At 29.9% G+C, this 15,162-nt stretch overlaps 2 long non-coding RNA genes across 2 annotated transcripts in view; one reads left to right on the top strand and one right to left on the bottom strand.

The window, feature by feature from the left end:
• LOC145269801 (uncharacterized) overlaps window positions 1–15,162 on the bottom strand; it is a 122,876-nt gene that overhangs the window by 67,171 nt on the left and 40,543 nt on the right. The window lies entirely within an intron of this gene.
• Window positions 501–14,521, top strand: LOC145269804 (uncharacterized). The gene is made up of 2 exons (XR_013865248.1): window positions 501–601; window positions 10,586–14,521. It is a non-coding gene; the product is annotated as an uncharacterized LOC145269804 (long non-coding RNA).

The raw sequence follows: 15,162 nt of genomic DNA on the forward strand, positions 1-15,162 counted from the left end.
GTAACTGGGTGGACAGACAGTAACGCCACCTATAGTCAAACGGAGGAAACAGGATCTCTCTTTGTTCACGATTACCTGTAATTGACTTTTTGGTCAAGATCAAAGTGTAGTATCTGTTATTGCTGCACTTCTATTTCTTGCTCTCTTTCGGTGGAGGAGAAATCCTTCACGACTGAGACAATTTTTTTTGGTACCTTTTCTCCACATTAAAAAAACGACCCTGGTGTCTAACTCTGTCCCGTGGGGAGGCATAGTAAATAGGGACTATCATCGTCCATTTCCTATGGCGTGGTAATGGCTTGAGTAACTTAATATACGTGATCGCCAATAATTTTTAACAATGAAATAATAATTTGTAATTTAACACACACAACCACACACACACACACAATGAAATAAAATAAAATTTAAAAAATAAGAATAAATAAAATTTAAAAAAGAAATTAAATCATAATAAAATGAAAAAAAAAATTAATTTTCTGCGAACTTGTTTTTCCGGTCGCCATCTTAAAATGTTGACTTCCACCCGTCAAACTCGTCTCGTTTAAATTAACTCATCTTATAATCGTTTCTTTGTTAAAAACAGATTGCTAAACAAAAAGTAAGTATTTATTAATTTAATTGATTTTGAAGCTCTTTTTTATTACATTATGATTCCCTTTGTTTTACTACAGGGGCGCGTCGAAACCATTATGATTGCCTTTGTTTTAATAGAGAAATGAGTCAACATTCCATGATTGCATATAAACGAAGAATCGGGTTTTATTGTTTACTTTTGTTGTTAAAGGTTCTTTCTTTATTTTCCATTATGATTGCCTTTGTTTTAATGGAGAAATGAGCAAATTTGCCGTTTAGTTGTACTAAGTCTATTATCACAAAAAGGGACACGGTGGGTCGACACCAGTATATAGCGCTTAAAAAAAAAAAGAAATAATGAAAGATAAAGTTTTAAAATGATTAAATGTGTTTTATTCTATAATTTAAAATTTTTATTTTATAATTTAAAATTTTTATTTTATAATTTAAAATTTAAAATATTGAACAATAAAATAATACGTTGGTTAACAAAAAAAAAAAAAAAAAGAAGGTACATTTTTAGTTTACTGGCCTCTCGGCATTCACCTTTAATTTGTCAACTCTATAGGTTTTCGGGTACGCTGAGAACGAATATCGCATACATTTTTTGCACAAACACACAGTTATCCGACATCCGTGTGTGAAGACATTCAGTATCCAACGTAATCTCCATCATTTTTAATGGCAGCCATCTTGTTTTCCAATAACGAAAAAACGCCAAAAAAGGCTAAATATGCCACATGTAACTGTAATCCCTCCTCCCCACCACCGACGTTGGCGCAAAAAAAAGTAAGGTTTATTGGAGGGGGGTAGGGATAAATTCCAAGAAATCTTGAGCGAAAGAAAAGAACGTAAAGACAAGACCACAAATCAAAAACAGTATTTAGAATAACATTTATTAAAATAAATTAAAAGATAAATATTACTTTTCACTAAAACAGAACACTGACCACTAATTTCTTTTTTAGGGATATTCGATGTTGCTGGCCACAAATCTGATAATCAAATCCGTTGCAAATTTAAGGTTTGCATGGTATTAACTTCTTTTAATTGATCTAAAAAAAAATTAAGTTTTAACGAGCGGTTTACAAAAGCATATTTTATGTTTTTCATTGTTTTTTTGGAAGGAGGGGTATTCAATTATAGAACTTGTGTAGTTCAACAGGTGCTTCTGCAGTTTAACTAATCGTTTTTCCATAAGTAACACGCCGACATTTACCGAGTAGAATACCGGCGGGAGCGGGTGTTTTGACAGCAATATTTTTGCTATTAAATGAGGTGAAAACTTTTTATTTAAAAAAAAATATTTCTTGTCTTTTAAAATGTCCACTATGTATTCATGCACCTTGTGCAATGTCAAGTGACTTTGTGCGTGCGCGCATATTAGTAAGAAAGTGAAAAGAATGAATGTAATTAAGAAAGTGAAAAAAAGATTGTCTGTTTCAATATCGGGAAGCGAAAAAATATCTGGAATTTTTTGGAGGCCATGTTTTGGCCCATTTGGCTTCGTTGGGCCCTTTTATGCATTTTTTCCTAACTACTAAAAATAAATGCAATATTTGTTCTCAGCATATCCGAAAACCTTTAAAAGTTGACAAATTAAAGGTGAATGCCGAGGGGTAGGTAAACTAAAAAAATACCCAAAGAAATAATGAAAGATGAAGTTTAAAACTTCATCTTTCATTATTTCTATTTTTATTTGTTAAACAATGTGATTAATTTAAATTCCATGATTGCATATAAACGAGGAATGGTTCTATAGAAATCACGAGTTTGTATTACTGTACACATAGATTCGAAAAAGTTGGCAAAAATCAAATATATAACAAATAAATGTTATCAAAGATAAGATAAATTACATTTCTACCTAACTGGATATCTTTTTAGTGTTTTTATTTAATGTAACATGTTTATTCAGCTCGAAAAACATACAATGTTTACCGATGTATTGGAAAATTAAAAATGGCGCCCGACTCTCTCTTTGACACGGTAAGTTTGAGAAAAGGAGTTAAAAATAAAAAATATACAAAATACTGTTAGAAACTTACCGAATATATGTCAGCCCATGTCACATGTATATATATTGAACGAGTTTCTAACCATATTTTGTATAGATTTTTTATTTTTACCTCCTTTTCCCAAACTTACCATGTCAAAGAGAGAATCGGGCACCATTTTTAATTTTCCAATACATCGGTAAACACGTTTTTCGAGCTGAATGAACATTTTACATTAAATAAAAACATTAAAAAATTATCCAGTTAGGTAGAAGAGTAACTTATCTTGCCTTTGATAGAATTTATTTGTTATATATTTGTTTTTTGACAACTTCTTCGAATATATGTGTATAGTAACACAAACCTGAAATCACCCTAATTGGTTTTATTGTTTACTTTTGTTTTTAAAGGGCAGTAGGCACCTCCAAAATTCACCAAATAATTAACCCACCCTAAATATAACACGATGTAACTTTATTATAAGTTCATATTATCAATATAAATTTTGTGGCCCTCTTGCACTTTAAGGAAACAAAAGTATGAGGAAGAAAATAGGACATAAGTCGTATTACACCGGTTGAAAGAATGATTGGATAGTGAAATATTGACGTCATTACTATGAGATATTGATAGAATTTAAAAACTGAAATTTTTGTAAAAGAATTTAATAACTAAGTATTTAATAATTAATAGTATAAAAAATAATATTGTAAAAGTTTCCGTAAAATATTTGAATGGAAATACTGTTTTTTAGTGCGTGCCCCCATATTTATTTTTTTCAAAATTTGAACAACATATATTTAAATCTATCGAAATTTCTATTTTTATGAAACAGCAGAGTTCAAATAAGTAAAAAATATTTATTTTTTTTAAATTTAAATACACGCATTGAACAAAAACTTACCTTGAAGTTTCTTACACAATCCCTAACGGTCCAAAATACATGAATGAAAAAAAAACGGTTTTCAGTATGATTCAGTTAAAATGAAACCTTAGAAACCCGCTCATAAAACATCACAATAAGATATTTAACATGTTAAGGAAATTTTTAATGTTTATATGAATTTTTTAAAAATGAAAATGTGGAAAAAATGTGTAAGAATAATACTGATACTTGCAAATGAAAAAATCAAAAGACAGTGCCTCTCCCTTCACTTAAAAAATTACCAAAATTCAGAAACTCAACCAATTTTAAATAAGTTTTCTGTTTTTATTAAGAATCACAGAATATAATAAACATTTTTATCTTAGTATAAATGTATTATTTTATATAAACAAAATAACCATTTTTTAAAGTTCTATTTTAAGTAATAAAAACGCATTTATTTTAGTTTTGATGAAGATAAAACATCATAGATGTTAGCAATTTAAAAAAAAATATTTCTCATATATTTTACAAAAGACACTAAAGTCCTGTAAATATGGAAGACGTGGTTCTACAATTCATTGTTAAGATCAACTTAAAACAAAAACGTCTTGTTCCATCTCTTCTTATAAAATCTTGAGAGACGGATAACTCACTGCTACTTCTTGTACAATTGGCAGATAACATCTAGATACTATTTCAACATATTAGTCGATAACTCTTTTCCCACTACATCCTCCATGCTGTGACCACAGAATGAATTATCATGATCATTTTTGTGTGTACCAGAGAACTTGTGCAATTTTTTATGCATTTGTGTTGACAAATATCTTGTTCTGCAACGTGAAGATTCCCATCAGTTAAACAATTCATTCGCATGACCACACTATCATTAAAAATCGGATGAATAATTGCAGTGTTAGAAAGAGGACTTTGACAAACTGCTTTATCATTTTGCTCCTGTGGCGACTGTAGTTGTGGCTCAAGCGGAGAAATATTAATGTAGCACTGCACTGAATAGATGGAGAGATGTCAAGAACAACTTACAAAACAGAGAGTTGTATGCTCAGTCTATCAAGTCTAAAGTAGTTGAGCAGCTACTTGGTTCCCACCAGTTCGGCAAATAACAAATGAGGTCCTGAACATAAGCATGTGTTCTATCCCAACCATCGGCAATGGACGTTAGGTACTCTCGTCAGCATTGAACAAAGCCAAACTCTTTGCCAAGAATATTGCAGATAATTCTACCCTATGCAACCAAGACCACCAACCCCCATATTTTATCCTGTATCAGAAAACATGCGATGCAATATACAAATATCTGTGCATGATATTGCTAAGCTAATCAAAAACCTCGATTCCAGTAAAACAACTGGCCCTGACAGCATTCAAATTATAGGGCTGAAAAAGCTTTAACCAGAACAAGCTCCTATACTTAAAAAGCTGTGTAAGCATTGTCTTAAGGACACCCTGGAAAACCTCATCAGTATGTCCCTACTTAAAAATTTAGGTGATCGGTTATCTGCCTTTCAGTACAGAACAATCAGTCTCCTGTTCATCAGAAGTTGCTGGAATCCATGTTAAATTGGGGAGTAGTCCACCATCTCAGCAAAAATAACCTCCTCAGTGACATGCAATATAGTTTACATTCTGCTAGATCTACAGCAGTTGTACTAACAGTTATATCTTTCAAGGGCAATTGCACTTGACATATCAATTGATATTTGATAGGGTCTGGCATAAAGGTCTGTTCCACAAAATCTCCAGTTAAAGTATAGCTAGAAATGTTTTTTCAATTATTAAATCATTTCTCTCTGATAGGTTCATAAGAGTAGTGGTTAATACGCATTAATCAACCAGAAGTAGCTCATATACTTACAAATCTGTGTAAGCATTGTCTTACCAATACCCTGAAAAACCTCATTAGAAACACCTCTATTTAAAAATTCATGTGATGGTTTATCTCCCCCTCAATACGGACGAATCAGTCTCCTGTGCATCAGAAGTAAGTTGCTGGAATCTGTTAAATAGAGAAGTAGTCAAGCACCTCAGCAAAAATAACTTCCTCAGTTACATGCAATATGGTTTACATTCTTTTAGATCAACAACAAATGTGCTAACAATTATATCTATTAGGCTACAAAAACATTAGGACGATGGGAGTTCTTTTTAGGATTCTGTCTATAAGGGAAAGACTAATTGTAGATGAACCAAACTGATGCAACATTGTGACGCTGGGACAAGGGATGGAGCTTGATTAATATTATGCCAATCGATCGTGTCCTTATAGAAATACAGGATCCTGGTAAGTGTGAGTAGTTTTCTAGCATTGTAGATGGAGCCCACCTTCTTTAAAGCAATTAAATTGTTTCAATTCATGTTGTCTGTTGATGTTATGCTGATAGTTTGAATGAAAAACCTTATAATTGTTAAAGGAAAGGAGCTTAGTCTTAGCAGCAATAAATGTTATCTTACTGTCCTAGCTTTTCTTACCTTATGCATTAAGAGATGACTATTAGAATACCTGCAATTGAATGATTTTACCTAAAAGAACAACATTATTCCTATGGAACATTAAAATCTGATAGTAAAAAGTTTTGTACTTTTTAAATAAGCCTCAGTTTCCCACCATTCAAACGACTAAGTTTATTGAGACAAATTTTATCTGTCTTATAAATGTGTGCTAAATGCAATTTGTCAACAGCAAATTTCAGTGTTTATATGGAATATTTTATTTTTATTATTAAAGTCTGTTATGCAAAAAAGGTTACAGAAAAACAACAAAAATTATCAAAGAAATTGAGCAGCTTTTTTTTTTTAGTAATTTATAGTTTTTAGACGATCCTTTACAAGCCTTATCATTCAAATAAGCATTGTACTCCATCTGGCACGTACGCAGCATGAATAATATTTCATCATCTAAGTCGTAATTGACTATATCTTCTGAATATTCAAACAAATTGAAATGATGTCTCCATCTTTATTTTTCTTATTTTTATTCTTTAAATGGCGTAAGGATCGATCGTTTCTCTCAGGAACATATACTAAGATGAACAGCTTTAAATACTCAGGCTACTGAAAGAGATTCTTGTTCGTCGTTTTCTACTAATGATCTTTTAATAACTTATTGGTAATATTTTCCACAGCTGCTTCTTCCTCTTTATTCCTCTTTCTTAGATTCAGCCTTTTCTTTTCTGTCACTTTTGTGTCACTATCTTGCTCCTTCTTACAGATTGAAACGTTGCAAAAGTATTCCTTAAGTTCATAGTAAAAAAAGTGTCACTTCTGATCAAGCGAGTTCTAGTTTTTCCGCCATGGTTTCCAACGTCAATTTTATTGGCCTCGTCAATGTGTGCCAAATAAAATTTGTCAACAACAAATCACCATCTTGTGAATAAGATCCAAGGAAATGATGACAAATATCTTGGCATTCATTGGTTCCTTTGCATAAACCTGCTCTTTCACTTCCATACTTTTTAATTCTTTGAAGATGTCATCTACACAATTAATGATGATAACAACAAACTATCTTGCTGTAGATTGTCCCCAACTTCTACCATAGACAGGTCATCTCCTACTGTTTTGCTGATATTTTCAGACAAGAATTCTGAAGATAACTTGAACGAACAAAGATTGTTACAGATGTAAAATTGATACTATTTCATGTTTAATAAAACTTCTACTATAAACAATTTATTGTACTTGCCATGAACTTGTCAAGTTAAATTGATTCTATGTCATGTTTAATTGATTTTATTTTACGTTAAATTGATTCACTTTTGTGTTTAATAGATTCTATTTCATGATAAATTGATTTTGTTTCAAGTTGAATTGATTCTATTCTATGGTAAATTGATTTTCTTCCATGTCTAATTGATTATATTTTACGTTAAAGTACCTATTTACTATGCCTCCCCACGGGACAGAGTTAGACACCAGGGTCGTTTTTTAACGTGGAGAAAAGGTACAAAAATAAAAATTGTCTCAGTCGTGAAGGATTTCTCCTCCACCGAAAGAGAACAAGAAATGGAAGTGCAACATCTGAAGAACAGATACTACACTTTGATCTTGACCAAAAGTTTGAGTTCATTGTACTCGCCGATGTTTTCAGACAAAAAATCTGAAGTGAACTTGTCAAGTTAAATTGATTCTATGTAATGTTTAGTGTGTTTCATTTTTATGCTTATTTTAATTGTGATGTTTATTTTATGTTTTTCATGTGTAAATTTTTTTTAGTATGGCAATTAACCTTTCTGAATGTTCTGATCAGTTGCAATATCACTAATGTAAAATTCATTTTTTTTGTGTTAAAAATACAATAAAAAAATTTAAATGTTTTGAATACATTTATAACAATTAAAAATTAGAATACTTTAAGGCTTTTTTATTGTGTTAAACCAAAATTATTTTATTTATTATTTTTTGCAGACCTATTACAAAAAATCTGAACTTCTTATATCTGTTGTCGATATTCTTAAGCATAGGTTCGTGATTTTTTAAAGAAAACTTACTGTTTAAGAATCAAATATTTTTGTATAAAAGGTAATTATTTCTATTTATAAAATGTTTAATTTTCATGATTTCTTTAATGATTATTTAAATTGTTTGAATTTTATTTTTTCGAATTGTAAATTTTTGTAAGCTCAATGAATTTGAACCCCAGAAACTTTATGAAGATTCTGCTAAGAAATTAATACTCTCCGAAAGACTTTTGAAAATAAAAATGGAATCATGAAAGTTTTAATAATATAAAATAAAAGAATAATAGTGTTATATTTCTAATTTTTTGAGCTAGGAATTGATACTTAAGATAAATTTTTAAAAAATCAATGTTATATTTCCGAGTTTTTGAGATAGGTATTTATATTTTCTATTTATTTTTTAATTTAAAAAATATTGTTCTTATTTTGAGTATTTTCACAACGTTTGGTAGATCTTACCTTTAACCTTGAACTTGGGAATCCTCCTGTTGAACTGTGCTGAATTTCATGAACTCTCCATAGTTCATTTTCTTTCTGTGGGTGTACTATAATTTGCATCGATAGGCCATAAAATCTGTAAATCTGCACTGTTTATTCTATAATGCAATGTTGGACTTGGCAAAATAAAACTGTTTAGATGATTACTCTTGGCATTTTGGGAAAGCAGCTAAGCACGTGTGTTAATTATGCTTGATGAAGAAAATTGAATGTTGGTCTCCATAAATATGTTCATGGTTTGCAAGTAGTAAAGTGAGAAATAATGGAATTTTGCATTAAAAACAAAAGTCGGATTTACAACATTCATTAGTGTCGTTTATTGACATTTATTGGAATGAAAAGGGGATGACTTGCTGCCGTATTTCTACAAGTAGAACATGCTGAAACACTTGTTATTTTTAATGCTCCTACACTATATTGAGCAAGACAATATGTTGGACGACAAAATCAAACTGTTCAGAGGATTACTCTTGGCATTGTAATGCAGACATATAGAGTTTGCAAGTGAAAGTAAAGTTATAATTTAGAAACTGATTCTTGTAAAAGGCAGATTCTTGTTAGCCTTTCAATTATCTGCTTCAATAAAACGTTTCAGATTGGGTGATTGTCTATTCATAAGTAGGACGTCCCAAACATTATTCCCAAAACGAAGCTGTTTTTATAGACGCAAAACATCCTATATTTATTACAGATACCATAGCCATAATACCTGACACAAACGAACCTCTGCCAATACGGATAAAACTGTTACATAAATTTGAAACGTCTAGTTTTTGTCTCTTACAGTTGGTTGCGATGAAGAAAGTAAAAACATGCATTCAAAAATTTCAAAAAACGAGTCATTAGTATTGCGAACACAAAAACTTATTTTCATAAAAAATTTGAATTTCATTAACTAAAGTAAAATCTAAAATTAAATGATAAGCAATTTGTATATGTGTATAAATAAAACTAATTTTGATAAAGTAATCAAGTCATAAAAATACAAATATTATAATTTATGTTTCTTTAATATTTTATTAAATTATACAAAAATATTTCTCATCAATAATGATTGTTTATTACATTTTTAATTTTCCACTTAATGTTATTATTAATACGGATATAACTGTTACATAAATTTGAGACGTTTTCATTATTTCTTTAAAACCATTCATTTTTAATTTAAGTTAAAAACTTATTAACTACAGGTAAATATATCAACTAATAAAACATATGAAAAAGTTGAAAAGGGAAAAATTGCTAAATTTATTACCTGCATATTAGATATTTCCATTTTTCCTGTGAAAAAGATGAATGATTTTTATTTGGTTATATTTTATCGCATATCAGAGAAATTATGGTGATTTATATATTTTTCAATTTCTTAGAATTTTCAAACATTATATATTCATAGTGATTTATCTATTCTCCAATTTCTTTGAATTTTCAAACGTTATATATTCATAGTGATTTATATATTCTTCAATTTAGAATTTTCAAATATTATATACAGGATGGGCCAAAATAAGGGTCCTATTTTTAAAAATTCATAAATTCATGTAAGTTTTAAGAAGTGTTTTTCGGCCAAAATTTGTTTTGTTTATTTCAAAAAAATCTCGGAAAGGTCAGTCTACACACACATAAAGTTTGGTGAGTTTAACTTTTATTTTGTGGAAGTTATTCAAATTTAAAGATAGAACCCTTATTTTGGCCCACCCTGTATTAGTAGTGATTTATATATTCTTAAATTTCTTAGAATTTTCAAACATTATATATTCATTTATTGTTGATTCGCTAAACGAATCATTTATTTTATGAACTATAAAATTTTATAAATTAAAAAGATGTGTTAAATGTAAAAAATCAAGCTTTTGTGGATATTTTGTTTAATGTCTATGAAAAAGAATTAATTTTCTGCATGGATAAATATTGCAACAAAGGTCCTGATTATATTTTTACTTTAATGAAAAATGAATTTGAGAACTTCTTAAAAATTGTGCATGATTATTTAATTGTGCCTTAGGCTCACAATGCAGATATTAATCTTTAGTTTATCCATTTAAAAAGTAACCCTCTATATACCTACATATTGTAAGCATGTATACACCTTAACACCTTAGTATTTTGCAAAGAACGTGAATAAAATTGTATTATTTACTGAAATTTGTCTTTATTTTATTTTGCAGAATATCCAACAATCAATACAATGCAGATTACACAAAGTTAAAAGCAAGAAAAGAAGAGAAATCATATCTTCTGAACTATATAAGTTTTGTTTTTAAAATATAGAATTTTATGAAAATACATGGAAAAAACTCAGAAAACTGAGTAGGCATTTTTTCTATTCTTATTAAACATGAAATAATTGTTGTAAGTGCAAATAATACTCATTGACAGTTTTATAAATGCAGTAGAATAATAAAAATTTATATCAGATTTTAATAATGAGTTGCAAAAATGATTGATTTGTTCGAACTATCCATTAAAATACACAGAACTTTTTTTATCTATAAGCAAATTGTGAGAATCTATATGCATTATGTAAATATGTAAGGTTCGAATATTATCTTATAAAATGCATAAACATTCACTGGATCTATCATATATGTTGAGTATTCATCAATTAATTCACAACCAATATTGATTAGATGTGTATTCTTTTGGTTTTCTTATGAGCTGGCACACAGAGGAGAATAAATTGTATATATGTCATAATTTACATTGAAAACATGTTTCCATTGAATCACATACAAAAATTAATAATCAAATGTACAAAAATTTACTGAATCTAAAAATATATATTCAATATTCTTCGATCTGTATTTATTTGAAGTTTAAAATATTGCAAAACATTTTCATGTGAAATGTATTTCATGATCATATAAAAACAAACATTTTATTAATAACTATGTATTTTCCATACTCTTAGGCTTAATAAATGAAACATTAGTTGGAATAATTGTCTCAAAACACACAACTAATGTACTTTTAGTTGCATATGATTAATGAGCTTTTAATAAATACAGTATTTAAGTCATCCAAATTATTGAAAAAGCCTTCAGTTAATAGGGAAAACTTATATGAGATCCTCAATTAGGGCTGCAAAATTGTCAGTCTTGTAGGATTATAAATTAAAAAACAGAAAATTAGGTACATATAACTGAGGTGTAAATATCTAAAAACAGTCACTGATTTATCATATATTTTCCGTTTTGATTGATCTGAAAATTATGATATGTGCATGTAATTCTTATATATTATCAATTACATAAAACATTTTATTTAAACGTGAGAAAATTACAAATTGAAAACAATCTACTAAATTTTAAATACATAAGACTTAAACAGAAATCTTTCTTATTCATTCTGTTTATTTAAATAAAAAATTAGAAAAATATAAACAAATCTAACTAAAAAAATTGTAAATATTTAAACTTGGAAAATGAACATTAAGTTAGATACCGGAGAAAAACCTTATTCTTGTAAAGTATGTGGCTCTTCCATTACAAGTAAAAAAGGTTTAACAATTCATATGCGAACACATACTGGAGAGAAACCATATTCTTGTGAAGTATGTGGCTCTTCTTTTACACAGAAACACAATTTTTCAACACATATGCGAACTCATACTGGAGAGAAACCATATTGTTGTGAAGTATGTGGTTCTTCATTTACACAGAAGCTACACATGTTGCGACATATGCGAACACATACTGGAGAGAAACCATATTCGTGTAAAGTATGTGGCTCTTCTTTTAGACGGAAAACTTACATGTGGGAACATATGCGAACACATACTGGAGAAAAACCATATTCTTGTAAAGTATGTGGCTCGTCTTTTACACAGAAACACACCATGGTCACACATATGCGAACACATACTGGTGAAAAACCATATTCTTGTCAAGTATGTGGCTTCTCTTTTGCACAGAAACAACACATGTTAAAACATATGCGAACACATACTGGAGAAAAACCATATTCGTGTGAAGTATGTGGCTCTTCTTTTACAAGAAAACGTGACTTGGTCAGTCATGAGCGAATACATCAGTGTTTGAGAGATAAAGAACTTTAATGGAACATTCGAATATCTATGTATCTCTTATAGAGTTCAAGTGTTAGCCACGGGTTGGGGGGCCTTGCTTTCTGAGAACTTCAACTGAAGTAAAATAAAACAAAAAAGAGAGTATAAGCCCATGGTTGTGGGCTCCATGATTTCTGAGAAATTACACTGAAGTAGAATAAAACAAAAAAAGAGAGAAACCATATTCTTGTGAAATATGTGGCTTCACTTTTACAAATAAAACGAATATGGTGAATTATATGCGAACACATACTGGAGAGAAACCATATGTTTTTAATGTTTGTGACAGTACTTTTACACAGAAACAACATATCTTGCTAAATATGCTAACGCATACTGGAGAGAAACCATATTCTCATGAAGTATGTGGTTTCTCTTTTACACAGAAACGAGCAAGGGCGCGACATATGCTAACGCACAATGGAGAATAACTTAATTATTGTGAAGTATGTGCCTTTTATTTTACCAGGAAACAACATATGTTGCAATACATATGGAAAAAACAAATTCTTGCAAATGTATAGCTCGTTTTTACAAGGAAAGAACTTATGCCACGAATATGCGAGTGTATACTAAAATTAAAACATATTTTTGTTGATTATTCTTTTCTTTTATGAGAAATCCAATATAGGTAATAGAACAATTTTTAAATGTAAAGACATCTGCGATCGTCTAAGATGACCTGGTGATCTATAGGACAAGAAAATAACAACATACAGAACCTAAAACTATCTCTGAAATATATAATATGAGGTTTTCACTTATGTGCTTTACATTACAGGTCCTTGCATACCTGTTACAAATGAGTTAATCTTGACACCATTATATTAGGACACAATATCTTTATTTAAAACTTTTGAACCATATTTTTATTATATAGGATAGATTTATTTAAAGTATAAAGTAAAAATATTCACAAAATTGAAGTTTTCTGAGTTGAGCAAAGTTGTTTGTAATCTTCATATTTAAGGAAGATAACTGTATGTTTTGTCTGTTACAGTGACGTGTCTTTACGTCATGGTGAGTTACGGTTTTGCGTTGAACATGCACAAAAATAACTTACATAACTGTGTAATAATTTTTTGCGTAATTTGAAATTCCCACTCATTAGATAGATTTTCTCATAACAAAACGCATTTTTTCCTGTGCTTCGTTGGCAGCGATCAGATGAGGTGTAACTCCAAGATACCTCATTCGCTTTCCTACATACGTATCACCACCAAACACTTCTCTTTTTATTCAAGTGTTCCCTTTGAATAAATGTGATTTTTACTTCAGCGGCAATCTCTAGTCTTATTCTAAATGACGCTTCCTACTCTATTCTTCAGTTTAATGATAAAAGTAATAAAATTTTTAAAATAAAGTTTATACAGAATCAAATTTTGAATTTTATTGTAAAGGTGTATTCGAATTTTAAAAAAGCTTTATTTTGCAAAATCAAATACTTCCTTAATATTTATATCAAATATCTTTCTACTTAGAATAACATAACAAAAAAGAAGGCAATTGTTATAAGTGTGGACATATGCAGAGGTATCATCAGAAATAAATTGTACAAGAACAACGATCTAAATGTTAAATATAAATTACAACCTAGAAAATTAAGAAAATAAAAATATTTTTCAGACGTTTTCATTTTTATTGTTCCAAACCAACGAAACCAACAGCAACGGGATAAAAGCAGGTATGGCCCACTCCAAACCAAATCTGGCAGAACTGTAAGAAGACCCTCACGATACAAAGACTGACCCCACTCTACAAACCAATGACATGAACTGTCACAAAAACACACACAAATATATATATATATGTATATTTGTGTGTTTTTGTTTTGTGTTTGTTTTTGTTTGACGGAGTCTATATATATATATATATATATATATATATATATATATATATACACACACACACACAATGAACTAAACAGGGAGTATGTTGTGGTAATACAATGCACTAAACCAATTAACTCCCTTTGTATAGGCCCGGATGTAACCTTACCGGCCTAGCTTTCATGCTCAATAAACGTCAATTTAATCGCTACTCTGTTCGGCTCTATTTCCTATAAATAGCACTCCAATAAGTTACACTTCATACAGAACAGCTGTCTATTTAGAATTCGTCATCTCCAGGATTTGTATAGAATAACTACACATTGGAAATATTTCTGAAACTAAACATGGCTTACAACTCAAGAAGTAATGGGCCCAGCGGGAGACTTTACTTCGATGGATCAGAATCAAAATTTGAATTTAAGTGAAACTTTTAGAATATTTACGAATCCAAAAGTTACACAAAATAATTAAGACACAACTTGAAAGCAGAAACGACGGAGACTTTATTGAAAAGAATGCAACTGTCTTTGCAGATTAATACAGTGTTTAGATGACCGAAATGAGAGAAACCTTGGACAATGGCTGCAAAACATTGAACATGTTAAGAGAGCATTATTTATCGAAAGGAAAACCAAAATTATGTCTTTATATATTGAACTGGCATCTCTCAAACGAATGGAAGCCAAGACGATTACAGATTAGAAGGTCTGAAACAACAGCAAATTCATTTAAAATGTCTGGCGAAGTTATTAGTGATAGGCTGTTAATCTCCATGGTTCTTAAAGGGTTGCCGAGTGATTTCAAGCAATTTACCACCATGATAACCCAGAAAGAAAAACCCATGACT

Source organism: Euprymna scolopes, chromosome 45 (assembly GCF_053919585.1).
Source record: "Euprymna scolopes isolate OS-2025 chromosome 45, ASM5391958v1, whole genome shotgun sequence".
Classification (NCBI taxonomy): Eukaryota; Metazoa; Mollusca; class Cephalopoda; order Sepiida; family Sepiolidae; genus Euprymna; species Euprymna scolopes.